Source organism: Neophocaena asiaeorientalis, unplaced genomic scaffold (assembly GCF_003031525.2).
Source record: "Neophocaena asiaeorientalis asiaeorientalis breed wild unplaced genomic scaffold, Neophocaena_asiaeorientalis_V1.1 scaffold148, whole genome shotgun sequence".
Taxonomy (NCBI): domain Eukaryota; kingdom Metazoa; phylum Chordata; class Mammalia; order Artiodactyla; family Phocoenidae; genus Neophocaena; species Neophocaena asiaeorientalis.
Window position 1 is genome coordinate 3,605,706 of NW_020174050.1, and position 16,159 is coordinate 3,621,864.

The 16,159-nt window shown below is 40.7% G+C and overlaps 1 long non-coding RNA gene across 1 annotated transcript in view; it reads right to left on the reverse strand.

Moving 5' to 3' along the window:
- Positions 1-1,119: 1,119 nt before the first annotated feature.
- Positions 1,120-16,159, reverse strand: part of LOC112405678 (uncharacterized) — a 123,560-nt gene continuing 108,520 nt past the window's right edge. Inside the window, exons 4-5 of the long non-coding RNA XR_003004405.1 lie at positions 1,892-1,995; positions 1,120-1,177 (exon numbers count right to left, since the gene is read on the reverse strand). This is a non-coding gene — a long non-coding RNA (uncharacterized LOC112405678). The remainder of the gene's footprint in view (positions 1,178-1,891; positions 1,996-16,159) is intronic.

Below are 16,159 nucleotides of genomic sequence, written 5' to 3' on the forward strand. Positions count from 1 at the left end.
TGCGTCCCGTGGTATGTTTTGGGGTGTCTTTGACCTTATTATGATTTTAGGCAGCCTCTCTGTTGATGGGTGGGGTTGTGTTCCTGTCTTGCTAGTTGTTTGGCATGGGGTGTCCAGCACTGTAGCTTGCTGGTCGTTGAGTGGAGCTGGGTCTTAACGTTGAGACGGAGGTCTCTGGGAGACTTTTCGCCATTTGATATTATGTGGAGCCGGGAGGTCTCTGGTGGACCAATGTCCAGAATTCGGCTCTCCCACCTCACAGGCACAGGCCTGACTCCAGGCTGGAGCACAGAGACCCTGTCAGCCACACGGCCTTACTCAGAGGACTTGTTGGGAAGATTTCCAAGATGCTGCTATTCCCTCAGATTAGGGCACAAAGAGCTTGACTTGGAAGGGTAAGAGCTGAGGTGAGGGCAGCCCATGGGAGAGACAGGGACCAACAACCTTGAAGAACTTTTCTCTCTGATGTGGATCAATAGCACTGTTAAACTCCCCATCGGAGCTACTAGTGTTGGAGGGTCTCCTGCAGTGGGGGGGGGGGGGGCGTGGCTTGGGCTTACTGCGGGGACAAGGACACTTGCAGCAGAAGTTCTGGGAAGTACTCCTTGGCATGAGCCTTCCCAGAGTCCGCCATCAACCCCACCCCCTTAAACCTTTAAAAAAAAAAGATGGTATATGCTGGCTTCGGAGCTGTAGGCAGCATCAGTCAGCACAATGAAATGTGCCCATTTTCCAGCTTCCAGCTGAAGCCACAGTTGTCTCTGTTCCCTCCATCCCAGGTTATACAAGAGGGACCAAATGATGCTGTGGAGTCTTAACTGAATCAAAGTGAAGGACAAGTCTGATGGATTTATCACTGTCGCTGACCTAACATTGACTGATGGAAGAATTCCCTATCAACCTCTAAAGCAGATTTCTACTGAGACTGTGGCATCACTTGGGATATAGAAACAAAACACCCCTCCCAAGTGTCAAGTATTAGTTAAAGAACACATCAAAACCATCAGCTATTATTTTTAAAACATAAAAGAAAACAATTTAAGGGCCAAGTATGTAGGAAACATATTGCATGTGGGAGGGAAGGAGGGTAAAGATTGCTTATGGAAAGAAGCATCATACCTTAGAGAAGGCAACCATCTGGAAATTCCATTTGAGTATCTGAAGCAGAACTATGGAGCTGAAAAAGAAATAGAGTTATCAGACTGTGTGATGAAGTAAATGTTTTCCTGACAACAAAACGTCAGAACCAGTTAATTTCCTCTTTCCCTTTAAGAAATATTTCAGGAAACAGAATTTCAGTTCTTTTCTCCTTTCCAGCTTTTCAATACAATTAGCAAACATTGCAAGGGGAGGAACCACATTCTTTCAGTGAAGGTAACTAGAAAGACCTGTTTGTCAAGTGGAAGAACAACTGAGAACTATCCTGGTTACTGTGTGTTAATAACTTCCTTCTCATTTTCAGAAGACTGTACATTTTAATGAAGACGAATTCTTAAAGCCTGTCTCTTCTTGTTCTTTACGGAAGGTCATAAAGTCATTGATTCTTTGATGGAAGGCAGTACAGCTAATTGATGCTAATCTCCTCATTTTACAAATAAGGCCCCTGAAGCAAAAGCAATCACAGATTTTTAGTGACAGAACCAGAACTAGAACACAGCTTTCTTGACTTCTATTTAAGGCATAGTTTCTTTTTTCCTTAGGGCATCTCTGAAAGCAAACAGTTGCTCTAGGTCCTTCATATCTGATCATAAACTCAGATGGCACCTCTCAGATTTCTAAATTCAGATGTAACCTTCACAATGTCTGCTGGTAAGTGCAATGGTAGCAATGGCTTTCAAGAGATATGCAGGCATGGAAGGCACAGTTATGTCCATGCAGGTATCTATCTTACCTTTGGTTGCCAAGATCCATTCTTCGTGTGATTAATTTATCCAACAGATATTTGTTGAGAGCCAACTATGTGCAAGTATCATTGTGCTGGTTATTTGAAAGAATCTAATCAAAAACAACGAGAAACATTTCGAGTTATATTCCTAGGAGTAAGATGCCCATCCTCCTGTAAAATGAGCTGACCCTTAAAGAAGCTAAAAAAATAAAGATAAAAATAAAAAGGCGGGGGAGAGGAAGGCAAGATGAAGGAGGGGAGTGGAGGGGAGAGAAAAGGAAAATTCACATTCAGGTGAGCACTGTTCCTTGTACAACATCACATTTGAGAACTCCCATCAGTCAGCGCGCTGCAGATGGTAGATGGCCGCAGGACACTGTAATGTACGCGAGAGGAAACTAATGCAGGATTTGAAAGTAAACATTCACTATTGGATTGCCTCAGGCATCCAACCAGGCATTGCCTCAACCAAGGAGTAATAACAGAATCCTATGTATTTCACACCTTAACCAGGGTTCCGGTGACAAGAACACAATGTAAATAAATGCTAATTTTAAAATTGGCCTAAAGATCTAATAGTCATAAGAGAACAAGCTGAAAATAGCCCCAAGGCAGTCTTTTCTTTTCCTCAGTACTGTGCATATCTGCATTCTAAAATGGCCATTAAGCGACTGTCCTCCCTGCAGCTCTTCTAGTCAAATCTCCACCATGACAAAAGAGATGGACTTGAAATGCAGTGGAAAAATACCTGCTTTGGGTGGGTTTCTAATCAGATTTTCTAGCTGCTGCCAGGAAGTTGTATTGTGCAGAATGCTGCTCTAGAAGAGGGGGCATGCTGGTCCCCTGCCCGAGGGCCTGCCAGGATGTCAGCCAGCCGGGAGCCCACAGAGCTGAGGACACCCGGAGTCCCCGCCATGCTTTGGTCCCACTAATTCTGTCAACTTCTGCCTGAGGCAGGAGGCAGGATGAAATGCATAAACAGCAAGAGAATTAATAACAACACTTGAATCCGACTGATATGGATAACAAGCTGTGGAGGATGCGGTCAGGTATGAAAAAAGGAATCTCTCAAATCATTTGATATCTAAAAACCTTTCTTAGAAAGTAGTATGAGAAGAAATCCTGTACTTTAGAAATAACATTCCCTTATATTCAAAACTCCACTGGAATCAATTCCCAGAAAAATCCACCAGGGCTTTCTTCGTTCCAGGGTTGATTTGATCAACAAAGACATCCTCATTAGCTACTATGACCACGATGCTATATGAAGTGTGTGTGTTGTGGCTGGGAGTGGATTAATCCTCAAGAGCACAAAACATGTAAGGAGGAAAGAGGAAGGAAATGAGGCATAATACTAATGAAGGTATTGGGAACAAGAATCTGGGTGCAAACGACTTAGTATTTAGAAGATGGTTCCAGGAAGGGCTGGGAGGAAGTGGGGCAGCAATATGAGGGAGGAAAGCCAGTAGAGTGTGTGATTGAGCAGGTGACCTCTGTGAGTAACAGGTTCAGTGCTACTGGAGACCTTCTGAGAGACCATGTGGGACACGTTTGAAGAGTATCCCACCGCAGGGTGAGCAAATGCAGTATTTGTCAATTCCTATCCCCCGCTTTTTGAGGGTAGCTCCTGGGATGTTAATTTCCCAACACTCTGACCTACGCCGCACATGGACCAGAGATACGTCCAGGTGAGAGGATACCATCAGGCAGAGAGATGCAGGAAGCCATCAGTGCATAAGAGAGGTGACTTCTGGGCTAGGTGAAGGGGTGTGGGCAGAGCGCTGACATCATCCACTCCAGAGTGATGCAGAAGATCCATGATATTGGTGCTTAGGAGAGGGACACATTGTCATGGGCAAAAGAAATCAAGGCAAGCTTTCATCTGGTTCTTTAAGGATGCAAATGTCTGAGACAGATTAGAAGTAGTGAACCACTTTTGTCTTCATGGTTCCCTTTCTAATACTGGCATTTTTCACCAACATACTTGAAGGTCTTAAAATGTTAACACCATTTTCTATTTAAAGCAAGTTTTACTAAATTAAAAAGTTCCTCTACAATTATCCCCTTATTCCTCATTCACCCCTCAGCACGGTATGCCTCCAAAAGACGTGTTTACTATCTCGACCATGTTCTCAGGAAGCAAAGTTCTTGAACATTCTGCTAAATCTGTCCTCTTTCTTTGATATTGACTTAGGAATGTACTGTACGTCAGCAGAATATTTCATGCTGTGGAAATCACACGTATACTTAGTTGTAATGAAAATTAATTTTGTACATTGATAAAAACTTGGTGACAGAATGCATGGCACCGCTTAAGTTTGAAGGATGACCCCATAATTTATTCTTTAAATTAGCTAGACATATGAAACGGAGGGGAGGGTTCCAGATGAGAGGAATGGCATCTTAGGGGTAGGTATGACAAGACATGCTTGGTAAATGCTAACTAAACCAATCTGACAAGAGGATAGGGTCCACACTGAGGAGGAGTGAGAGTTAAGGCTACAAAAGGAGGTCGCAGAGCCAGATTCTGGAGGGTTCTGAGCATCGGGTGAGGCGTAAGGGGACACTGAAGGCATTGCATAAGGAGATGAGATGGCAAAAGCTGTTTGAAGATGAAGGTTAATGAAGCAGACGTGAAACAAATTGGAAAGTCAAAAGGCTGAAGGCAAGGAGACCAATAATGAGGTCATTTACTAATTCAGGCTTAAATTTTAAAGGCTTATAAATACGTCACAATTTATAATCAAATGTATATAGTTGCACAGATACAACAGAAAGGGACCCAGTTGAGAGAAGGAGTGAAGGAAAGCAACTGTTTCTAAATTGTCCACCCACAGCGGGTGCCTTTTTCTAATTCCAGCAAAGAAACTGTATGTGCCAGCAAGAAGCTTGTTTTCAATTAAAACACAAACACACACACAAAAACATACACACACAGAGAAGTGTTTGCACCAGGTAGGTAGCAGTGGAATGGGAAAAAGATAAATAGGAGAAACACTTAAACTGGCATTAATAACAACTGTTCCATAGCAATACGGTAAAGACATACAAATTAGAATATTAAAATATAAGATAGATGACACTATCTCAATCATGGTTTAATAAACTTCATTTAATTCAAAACAAACTCCATTTAATTCAAAAAAAGTCATCTAGGTTTTTAAATATTCTTAATAATATTACTGAATCTATAAAATTTCTATCATCTCTAACTTGCAGGGCTTGTAAACATAGGAAAACATAGCTGACCATAAAACCAAGTGGAGAGAAAGTTTATTCCTTCTTTGGGAATTCAGAAACCCTCAGGAGCTTCCAGAGCCGCAGGTGATTGGTGGGGTAATCAACAATTTCCATATAGTACCACGAAGAAAGAATTGGGCATTTTATTCTCTCAGGTCATTTTAATGCTCTCATTTTGTAATTTATCCTTTCTTTTACAAATGTAGGAACACATTCAAACACACACACACACACACACACACACACACACACACACCCCAAACCTGTAAATACACCCCTTAGGGCTCTTTATGACATTGTTTTCATATGTGACCTTTGCAAACAGCTTACTCAACCAAAATTAGATCAGAAGGAAATTTGAAGGATGTTCCATCTTTTATTCTTTTAAATTAGCTAGGAACTAACTCTTCCATATTTATGACCACTCACTGAAAATACATGATTCTTCTACTGGGAAAATAAGGTTGCCTTGAGCAGAGTTGCAGGAAATCTGATTTGAAAATCCAAGTTAATAATCTCCACAAGTCTAATAGGGCAATGTTGTAAATGAAACAGAAGTTAATAGGTACAGCAAAAGAATGACCTCTGTGGATTCCAATTAGAAGAAACATATCAAGGAGGAGAAGTGGGGGCTCAGGCCATAGACTGATATGGGTGGTAGTTACAACGCATGTCATGAATAAAAAGCAAAATTAAAAACTGAATAGAAGCAAAGCATCTTTCTCTTGCTTATTCTCTAAGACCTTAATTACCTGAAGTATGGGTGTTGTTGAAGGTTTAAATAATTCTTGAACGAAACTCAAAGCGTTAAGATCGGCTAGAACATGAGTGTTCAAGATCTATGGATTCAGATATCAGCTCTGTCACTTACTGGTTCAATGATTCGGCCAAGTTACTTACTGTCTTTGCATCTCCAAGTCTATTATCTGAAAAATGGGTGGGTCTAATAATAGCTGACCTGTAGGCTATGTGAAAATGCTGAATACAGACTTGCTTGCAGAGTAGGTGCTCGACTGTTCCATCTCTCCTCTCCTGCCCCTTCCTCCTTGGAGATGAGAAGAACCTTGGAGAGTACCAGTGTGTTCTGAAATGTGAACACATTGGACATTCCTCCAGGAGTAAAGGGTAAATTTTGCCTGTCTAACTGCTGTCTGTTGGTATAGCTCCCTCCTTACCAACAACAGGAATTTGATGGCGCCAGGAAGCAGTGTGGCATGGGGCACAATGTGGAAGACTGTGGGCTCTCAGGCCATCCTACTGGGTTTGAATCCTGTCTCTGCCACCCACCGGCTTCCTGACCTTGGAAATGTTGCTTAATCTTTCTCTGCTTAAGTTTCCTTTGCTGCAGAATGGAGGTTAATAAAAACATTTTCTCTTGAGGTTGTGAGAATTAAATTCAATTAAATTAGGTTGTGACCTAATCCAGGAAGGAATTTAAAACAGCGCTTTATACACAGCAACCATTCACTTGAAGGTAAGGCCGTTATACTAAGATTTCAGCCTCAGGAAACAGAGAGATTCAGATTGGTTTTTCACAATGGAGGGGTCCACTTCCACTATGAAGGAATTTCCGTGAAGATTCCTTCAGAAATGACAGCTCATTGACTGGAAAAGGCCCGCAGTGGCAGCAGTGGCATCAGCACAGACGCAATTCATCCGTGAAAGTGGATTAATTTTAGAGCCCACTGTGTGCCAGACCTTGTAACGGTATCGCAGCTCCTGACTCCTCATTATTTGGAGAATTCCCACCCAGAGACTCTTGTAGCGTGTTTGATCTTATTTATATATTCACGATAGATATTTTCTTTACTGTGGACTTAACGTAAAATGAGCTCCTTCCTCTAATAAAGGTGCCAGCTTTATACGAGGTAGGTAAATCGTAACAAAGGAATAATCACACTTCTCTGACTGTGTTTCCCTGTTGGAATCAATCCTGAGTGGCTATTCATAGGGCTCTTTAAGAGCTGAATTTCAGGGAACGCTAACGTTTGATTTCATCAGCCAGAGCTCCTCCAGATTAGTAGAAGATGCCAAGTGCCAAAAGCGTCGCCTTTGCATCCCCACCACATTCTCTCCAGGGAAGATGGGGGAGGCGCCACAAACGTGGAGGTTGATGAGATGACAGAGCATGTACTCTTTAAAGCCAATGAGAGCCCCCAAAATTAGCAAAGGAAGGCCATTTTCATCAGACTAATAGAAAGAAAGGGGCTCAGGGCTCCCTGTGAAGACTGGTGTGGCCAGGCTGGGCCCTCAGCGAAGGGCCATGTGACTGCCGCCCTCACTCCTCACTTTTTCAGTCCTGGCAGACACGGAAGAGCCTGTCTCTCTCCTGCCTGTGCTTCCGGCATGTTTCTGTTCTCTTTATCATCCTCCTCAACCTCCCATAAGGTAGGAAGGGAATATGTATTATTACTATTTGTGCCAGTTATAAAGCTATTAACTCTCAACTCCAAATTCATTTTGCTCTCTGCTCCACTACTGTGGCCGGGATTCTGAGAACAATTTTCTTCCTTTGCTTGCTGTTCCTATAGGTTCTTACCAACAGGAGGCACTAGAGGGAGGCTGGAAGTCTAGGGAACAGGGGCCAATCTTGTTCCTCCCCGGTTTGCTTGCTATTGGTCAGTGCCCTAGCAATGGCCTTTTGCCCCGGCAAGGCAGTTGGTCCCAGGCTCCAGCATCTTTTTTTTGGAGTATAATTGCTTTACAAGGTTGTATTAGTTTCCGCTGTACAACAAAGTAAGTCAACTATATGGATACATATATCCCCTCCCTCTTGGACACACTACAATGTGTACAACAGCTAGCTAGTGGGAGCGTGCTGTATAGCACAGGGAGCTAAGCTCAGTGCTCTGTGTTGACCTAGATGGGTGGCATGGGGAACAGGGGTGGGAGGGAGGTCCAGTGTCTTTTATTGGCTCCCTCAGAACCATCTCACCTTGTCCCCCCTCAGCAGTTCCATGGGACCTCTCCTCCCAGTTTCTAGGTTCTCATCACCATAATCTCTTCCTTTGTTTCACCCAGGGCTGGGGGTGGGAGTGCTTCCTGCCATTATTATGTCTGTGATACCCTAGTGTCCCCTTTTTGCTTTTCCAGTTTCCAACAGTTATTTAACCATTTTCTTATGTTAAATTCTCTCTGTTGAAATATCTACTGAGGTGCTTTCTCTGATTGATCTACTATGTCTGCTATAAAAGATTTGAGAAAATGGAGGCAACAATATGAACTAAGTGAAATAATCCATTCTGTCCCTCTCCGTAGCCCTATCTATGCCATCTTTTCTCCCAGCAAAAGTGTTAATTTCCAATTAAGGTGTCAATTAATAATGGCTTAAAATGTAAAACTCTCAAGTTTTTTACATTTTTCAAAGGCTTTCAATAGTTATGGGTTTGGGGGTTTTTTGTGGGGGTTTTTTGGTGGTGCGGGGCGGGGAGTTTGTTGGTTTTTTTTGTTTTTTTGGCTGCACTGCAAAGTATGCGGGATCTTAGTTCCCTGACCTGGAATGGGACCTGTGCCCTCTGCAGTGGAAGCATGGAGTCCTAACCACTAGACAGCCAGGGAAGTCCCAATAGTTATGCTTTAAATTGTATATAAATGTTTAGTTGATTTGTGGATGTTTGGCACTGAGCTGGACACTCAAGGAGAGAAGGATGGTATGAAATAATATCCCTACCTTCAAGAAACTGTAGTTGAGAGAGGAAGAGCCAATGTACAAATATTAATAAGAGAAACACATGAAACATAATATAATTATAAACTGAGTTGGATGGTGCAGACCAGAAATGCATTAGGAGGTGAAAAATAGAAAAGGTCATGAGGTCAAAGTAACCAGGACTTCAGAGTAGATTATGAAGTGGATTTGGAAGGATTTAGATATGGGAAGAGAATGGGGGAAAACTGTCCAGATTGAGAAAGAAGCAGCATGAACAAAGGCATGGAAATGGAACATTAGATTTTGGTATGTATATCCATTGGTACCAATTAATATGAGTTTGCCATTAGATTCTCCTAGGTTGGCCACCTAAGTAGAACCCAGACTCCTGTGAACTTATAAATAGTTAAGCCACTTGGAATTCCAGCTGCCACTTAAAAGGAGCTTTAAACTCAAGTGTCACTCAACTGTGATCATTTAGAAGCATAGCTCATACATTTCTACCAACAGCTGGGGATTTGATATTTGGGATTAATGCCCTGATAATCCTATTGATTGACTCGGAGGTTTGTCCAAGAAGTTTCCATCCTTCAGGAATGACTCAGATGCAAATATCAAATGCAACTGCTCCTTGGAAAAATCCTCAGGAGTCAATAGTAGGCTGTTTAATTAGAATGAAATCTCTAGACTCAAATCTATTTCAAACAAAATACAAGTTGTATCATTTTGCAAAGTTACATAAGGAATCGAGTAGATTACGCAACAACCCTCAACGAGCTCTTTCATAAATCAGTGAATTCAAGTGGGAGAATTCTTTAAATTATAAGGAAGAAGATAATAATAGAATTAAATCCTGACCTTTCCCATAAAAGCAACCATCCTCTTCCTCGCCCCCATCCTTCTCTAATTTACAGTAATGTAGTCCATATGGAAGAAGTCAGTGTGTGTTTGGGAACCAAGTCCTACACTTTCTTTTCCATCACAAAAGCCAGTTGTTCTTCAGAACCATCCGTCGGGATCATTTTACATTCCGCAGCATTAAAAAGGAGGCCTGAGCTCAGACCTCCTTCCGAAAAGTTAAGTTGTCAGTTGTTAGGCAGAAAATCAATTAGAAATGCATTTGGGACAATGGCTTGCTGCCTGGAATTACACCAGGCTGGAAAAAAGTCAGCCCAGTGGCAGGAAAATACTAATGGTTGGAGATACCCATTCTGTCTTAGACAAGGTGGATCGATTTATTTAGACACATTTGCTGAACGGAAATATGCTGGTACCAAGTCTCAGATTTACATATAATTATAGCAGAACACTTGCAAAATGTTCTCAGAAGGATCAAGATACTCTATTGCTCCAACATGTGCCCGGAACTTCAAAATTGTTATAGATTTCTTTGGCTAACTCACCTTGCTATCCCTAGGTCTTGCAGTAGGTACAGAGACTTTGCCAGAGTTTGGGTAATTTATCATACTTTTGCAAATGCTCCTGGAAGACACATGGGTAGCTGGTATTACCACAAGCTCCTCGTAGCCCCTTGCTGAGTGAGTGGGAGGCATCCAGAAATCCTGGGCCCTACTCTTCACACGTAGGTTAGTCTTATTCCAAAGTGATAGTAGAGTTGGCTAAAATCCAGTGCCACTTGCATTAGCCCTTGGTCTCCTAAGAATGATAATATTTAAAATAATGGCTAACATGATTTTAGCATTTAGTATGACTCCATCGCAGTGCTAAGCACTTTACATGCTCCTGTAACCCTCCCACCAATCTTAAGAGGTAGGGTCTCTTATTTTCATTTTACAGTCAGGGAAACAGAAGCTTAGAGAGGATGAGTCATTTATTCAAGGTCACTTGGCTGATGGGAGGGACTAGAAATCAAGGTCAAGCTGAATGATCCCTGCTCACCTTCCATACATAGTTAAATACCTACGCACAGAAGAAAACTCTTCTAAATCACGGACGACTGCCTCAACCCCACACCAAGTACCTTCCGAATGTTTCTGTGCCAACAGAATCAAGAAATCTGGAGAACTTGGCACTAGCACGCTCAGAGTCCTCCTGGGAAGGAGTAGTGATGTCTTCATGTTTGCCCTCTTAAGTATGAAGGCCAGTAAATTATCAACCACCGTGATTATATGCTTGGAAAGTTTGAAGCCAGCGCTCACAGTCTGAGCCTTCTCCACCCATCACTAAACAACTTAGCTGGCCCTGTGTTTAGAGGTATACCTTTCTATAGTTCTCCACCCATCTCCTCTTCATTGTCCCATGCTTTTGCCAGGACCTCTGGAATTTATCAAACACGAGTGTGCTTGTTTGGGTAATTGTTTTTTTTTACCAAACTAATGTGACTACTTAGAGTAACTGCTTTAAACGCTATGATTAAAATCTCCAAAGACTTTCCAGCATTTATTTCTATTACAATACGCCTGTGGGGAGAAGAGGTATTTCCATTTTACGGATGCAAAGACTGAGGCACAGAAAAGTTACAAAACTAAAATTTTCTAACACTTGGCTAAGTACACTGCTGGAATTAATGAAATAGAAAATGACTGGAATATCCAGGTATGCTGCCCAGGTCTCTGAACTCTGGTTCAATGCTCCTTGCTGCAGGGCAGACAGTTTATAGCCTTGAATGTTTAATTGTTTCTTCCTAAACTCCTTCACTCTTGCACTCTCCCAGTTAACTCACAATCCAGTTTTTCTTCTAGTCTAGGTTTTCAGTGCAGCAACCATATTTCCCAGCATTGAACTATGCACGGGCTTGTCTGGGATAAACGTGAGGTCACTTCCCTTCTTTAAAAAAGTTTGCTGAGTAGTGCAGTAAAGCAGTTACACGCGCAGATACTGGAGGCAAAGTGCTTAGGTTCAAATTCCAGTTTCAAGCATGTGCGTGTCCTTGAGTAAATTGATTAATAACTTGGTGCCCCATTTATCCCAACTACAAAATGCAAATAATAATGGTACCTAATTCATAGTCATTGCAGAAATTAAGTGAATTCAAGCGAGGCCTCTAAACGGTTCCTAAAACACATTAAATGTTTGCTGTTTTTACTATTCCAAACAATCCTCCCTCGATCTCAGAGGAATGACTCTTTTGTGCTGAGACATTCTTATTCCCTATCAGTCTCCTTCAGAAGGTTCTAAGCAAATAAAACTCATCATCCAGTACTTCTTCCTCTCCTCTCCTCCTCGGAACAACACTCATATCTGACAGTATGATGTCAGATCCTATCTTAGTCCCTTACGCAGGCTGTAGTTGTAGCAGTTTTTCTCTTAAAAAGTCAGACCTTCCTCTAGACAGAAATAGTTCTATATTTCTAGAAATAACCCTCATAATAGGTAACACTGGTTAGTCAAATCACAAGCCAAATCTGTCTTTTTTTTTTTTTTAATTATATACTTTAGGCTGAGTTGGGTCTTCTTTGCTGTGCACGGGCTTTCTCTAGTTTGTGGTGAGCGGGGGCTACCGCAAGTCTTCGCTTGGGTGCACGGGGTTCTCACTGCGGTGGCTTCTCTTGTTGCGGAGCACAGGCTCTAGGCACGTGGGCTCAGTAGTTGTGGCTTGTGGGCTCTAGAGCGCAGGCTCAGTAGTTGTGGCGCACGGGCTTAGTCGCTCTGCGACATGTGGAATCTTCCCGGACCAGGGCTCGAACCCGTGTCCCCTGCATTGACAAGCAGATTCTTAACCACTGTGCCACCAGGGAAGTCCCCAAATCTGTCTTTAAGAGCCTGTGCCTGATCAAAAATTCCTCAGAAATCCCCTCTTCATCCCCACCCCCAATCGGAGGCACTATCTGGGAAACGTGACAACATGGACATCAAAGTCCAGTTGGTGTTGATGGGAAGGTACGAGGGACTTCTCTTCAGGTGTGGTTTCTCTTCCTTTTTCAATCTCAGGTTGCTCACTATCACAGTCATGGCTAATTGCTCCTCAATAGCCATTCCTCCCTTCTTCCGTTGCAGTAGAATTTTAGCTGGGCTCAGGTGGCCACTAGAATAAAGGTGACATTTCCCAGCCACTCGTTCAGTTTGGTGGCACCATGTCACTGAGTTCTGGCCAGTGGGATGTGAGCGTAAGTAATATGCACCACACCGCTCCCAGATTGTGTCCTTAAAGGAATCTCTTTTTTTGCCCTCCTCTGACCTGTGGCTTCGAATGCAGATTTGGTGGCAAGATAACTTGGACTGTGTGGATGAGAGCAATATCCAGAGATAGAGAAGCAACAGATAGAAGGAGCCTGGGTCTCTGGAGAATTTAACAAAGCATAGATACTGTAGCAGCCCTGGTCCCCCTCCCTTGGGACTGTATATCAATCACAAATAACATAAATGGCTTAATCCACTGTAATTTGGGGTCTCCTTTACATAAACTTAATCCACCTCCTAACTAATACACTCATCTATTCTGCATTCTTTTTCAAGGAATTTACTTCTGTCCTGATTTTAGATTTAACCTGATGCAAGAGTTGTTAAAATCCTTCGATTTCTAATCCTTTTTTGTTTTCCTTTTTAAAGCGTATGCTCAGGAATTCCCTGATGGCCTAGTGGTTAGGTTTCCGGGCTTTCGCTGCTGTGGCCTGGTCGAGAAACTGAGATCCCGAAAGCCACACGGCCAAATAAATAAATAAATGAACTGCACCGCTCACTAGTAAATAAGTTTCACCTTAAGGCTATATTTTGTTACTTTGTATAAAAGTAGTGACCTCATCGCCAAAAAATAATTTTTCCCCAGATGTTCCATATTAATTTGATGTAGGACTTTGGACTTACCTGGCATCCATTTTCTTGATTTCCATATAGCTTATCTATGCCAGAATCCCACATTTCTGAATGATAATGATGCATATTATGTCTGCTTTCTAATCTTATTTATTCCTTCCGTAATTTAAATGACAAGACTACTTAGGGATAAAATCTAGGTTTGGAGAACCAAAGAGGTATTTATGTACATTTTCCATGTGTTGTATAGCTTATTTCAACAATAACAAATTTCATTTGAACATCTGGTATACACTATACATCTTTAAATATCCTGGTGGGCATTTTAGTTCACTATTGTTAATGTTTTATTTATAATTTCCCTTTAAGAGATAAATTTGCTCAAATATATCTATATGAGATTTACTGTAGGTATCCATGTGGGTTTTTTGAGTTGCTACTTCAACAATTCAGGTGTTTTTTTTTTTCCTAATTATCATTCAGTTTATTAAAGTAGCCAAATCAAAAACATAGTTTTCCTTAAGCTTTTAATTTCAATTTATAAGTTTTATTCCATTTATAAATGGATGGATCTTAAGGATATTATGCTCAGGGAAATAAGTCAAAGAAAGACAAATACGCTATGATCTCATTTACACGTGGAATCTAAAAAACCTGAACTCACAGAAACAGAGAACGGATTGGTAGCTGTCAGAGGCAGGGGTGAATGGTGGGCAAATGGGGGAAGGTGGTCAAAAGGTATAAACTCCCACTTACACGATAAATAAAGTCTGGGGATGTAATGAACAGCATGAGTGACTATAGCCAACAATATTGTATATTCGAAAGTTGCCAAGAAGATAGATCTTAAACGTTCTCATTACAAGAAGAAAAAAATGTAGCTATGTGAGTTGATGGATGCTAACTAAACAGGTTGTGGTGACTATTTTGCAATACATACATGTATCAAATCATTACGTAGTAGACCTTTGATATAATGTTGTAGGTCAATTATATCTCGATAAAACTAGAAAAAATAAATTAAAAAATAAAATAATTTCAACAATTACTCCCAAGGAGTCAAATCAAATATTTGATTAATCTTTGATTGGCTCAGTTTGTTTGGTTTCTGTTATAAACTTAAGATCTTTTAAAGATTTTTTTACTACATTTACATATTTTATATGACCACATATTTTAAAAGCACCTTTTGTATGCCACCATGAGGAAAACCTTCCCAAGCACTTAAAAATTCAACTAAATTCAATATAAGAAATTTAAAATATAGTGAATTCTAAGCTCTCTTAAATAGTAATATTTACAAACTTAGTAAAATATTTTATGCATTTAACTTGAAAATCGTGTCTAAATTAGCTACCGAATTACATTTTTTAAATGAGAATCACAAGGCTGATGTGTTTACAATATATCCAATTTTCTTTAAATCCAAATGTGCACCTATTGTAGCACTTAATTAACAGAAAAAATACTAATATTATGATTTCAAATTAAGTCATTATCTCTAAGATTACTCTGTGCTTCCCTTGGGTGAAATGAATTTTGTATACACACTAAAGAAATAGAGTTTGTCATCTCAAGTGAATTTCAGTGACTGTCTTGGTGTAGTGAGGTTGCTTTTTGGCCAAAGGCTTTGGCCAGGACTGACTTTCCAAGCCACTGGTGAACAAGGGGAACCCTTTCATACAGCCTCTCTGCCGAGAGGGATTCCAAGCCAATGCCTCCAAATAGGTCAGCTTCATGGGCCCCTGAACAAGTAACACATTTTCTACTTCTTCAGTATGACTTGAGTCTGCAAATCCCCACCAAGATTGTTTCAGCCCTTGATTAGATTTAACTAATCCATTTACTGCCTGGTTTCATTCTGAACACTTTTATATTTTGCTGTGGGCTCCCACCACAAATCTTATAGATATTTAAATAGCCTCTGATTGAATTCTGCATCTTTCTCATCTCTGTCTGACTCGACAGACTCCAGGCATCACACTAATGACAGTAAGGTGATGGGTGCCTCTGAATATTATTATTAGGTAGAGCTCATCTGTAACAAATATATGACTTCAAATTGTTTTTACATTTTTAAATCATTTTCATCCACAATTCACATTGTTAAACCTGATGTTTTTGTTGTTTTTAAACTTGAAGAGTACATTTTGTCCTATTTTTTTTAATCATTTGGTTTTTTATTATAAAAGCAATATAATCTTCCCCAGAGGCAGGAAACCCTGTCTTTAAAGCCTAAATTTGTCTCCTTTTATCCTTGGAATCTCTAGCCCAACATCCTATAAAACTGCATTACGTATGGCTTCAGAGCTGACACTCTTAAAACTGCCTCTCTCAGACCTTTATAGGGTAACTTAATTTTAAAATAATTTCAGACTTCGAGGGAAGTTGGTAAAATAATACAAAGACTTCCCACGTACAATACCAAGATTCTTTGAATACTATCATTTTATCACATTTGCTTTGTCATTTTCTTGTATCCATTGATATAAATTTATCTGCTGAAACACTTACAAGTAAGTTTTAGATGGGATATCCCTATACCTTTATTTTTATTTTATTTTTTCAGAGAAAATGTAATACAATTTATTTAAAACATGATAAGAAAGCCAAAATAACTTCTGGAAAAGGAAATTTCATATTTCCCCTCTAGCAACCAGTTCCAATTATTA